This window comes from Propithecus coquereli, unplaced genomic scaffold (assembly GCF_000956105.1).
Source record: "Propithecus coquereli isolate 6110/MARCELLA unplaced genomic scaffold, Pcoq_1.0 Scaffold47, whole genome shotgun sequence".
NCBI lineage: Eukaryota > Metazoa > Chordata > Mammalia > Primates > Indriidae > Propithecus > Propithecus coquereli.
In genome coordinates, this window is record NW_012150507.1 from 1328746 (window position 1) to 1329970 (window position 1225).

The 1225-nt window shown below is 30.5% G+C and overlaps 1 protein-coding gene across 1 annotated transcript in view; it reads left to right on the forward strand.

Annotated features, from left to right (window-relative positions):
* The first annotated feature begins 650 nt into the window (after window positions 1-650).
* PARP8 (poly (ADP-ribose) polymerase family, member 8) overlaps window positions 651-1225 on the forward strand; it is a 99304-nt gene continuing 98729 nt past the window's right edge. Inside the window, exon 1 of the mRNA XM_012655261.1 lies at window positions 651-725. The gene's annotated coding sequence lies outside the window, so the exon portion shown is untranslated. The remainder of the gene's footprint in view (window positions 726-1225) is intronic.

The following is a 1225-nucleotide window of genomic DNA, read 5'->3' on the forward strand; positions in this document are numbered from 1 at the left end:
CCATCATGAATTTTTATTGTTTGTACTTTAGATATATAACAGATATGGCTCAGTTAATTAAAAACTCAAATTTCACATTAAAGCATATTAAATTAAATACTCTTTTGAAATCTGAATTCTAAAAGAAACAATTTCTGTGTACAGAAAGTTCTCTTCATAATGTGATTCATATTTATTTTTATAATCTGATTTTTGTATTATTTCATTCATTGTTTCTTTTCTTTCATACCACTGTTTAGAGTTGGCAGTGGAAGTGAGAACAATCTGGGATAAATAATGCTGAGGAACTTTTTAATAAAAATTGAATCAGTATGAGCTTGCCAAATGTTTTATCAGAGCAAAAACTAAAGGTTTGATTATATGTGTTATTAATATGCATCAATATTAAATTGCATAATTTACTTAAGATCAGTGAAAGAGAACTTTTAAAAAAAGATGTCCTTTAAACGAGCTGAATGTACCCACAAAACTGTTTGTCTTTCACTACCTTTTGTTTTGGGGTTGTACTGCAGGAAGAATGTTTTATATATAAAATCCACATAATATGCGCAAGACCTGCCTATTATGACCACTTGCTACTTTATTTTAGAAAGGAGGCAAACTAGTTTGACCATTAAAATTGTCTTTTTTGTTTTATTATTTTTAAGGAGTCAAGACAGAATAGTACAGTGGAAGAAGATTCTGAAGGTGATAATGATTCTGAAGAATTTTATTATGGAGGACAGGTAAGTAAACATGGTCTTCTAAATATCCAGTCTCACATTTCTAATAGCCATATTGTCCTAGTGGAAATCTGTGCCTGAGAGTTGAGGGACCTACGTGTCGTGCAGAGTTCTGTAACTAACTAGAAAATTTGTATAATTTATGTCTTTCACACTTTCCACATATTTTCAGAAATTAAGGTTACCTTTGCAATTCTTTTAACTATAATCATTCATTTACATTAAAGTTGTCTTAATTCATTACAGAGATTTTGCAGATAACATTATGTTTTTGACTTTCATATTTCTTAAGCATATTTTGCTCAGTTAATAATTTGAAATGATGACGCTTCTAACAAAAGCGTGTATTATCAGTTTTAAATAGAAGATGCTTAGTCTTTATAAAATTTGATGGGCCCTAATTATTTTTATTTTTTTATTTTTTTTGAGACAGAGTCTCACTGTGTTGCCTGGGCTAGAGTGCCGTGGCATCAGCCTAGCTCACAGCAACCTCAGACTCCTGG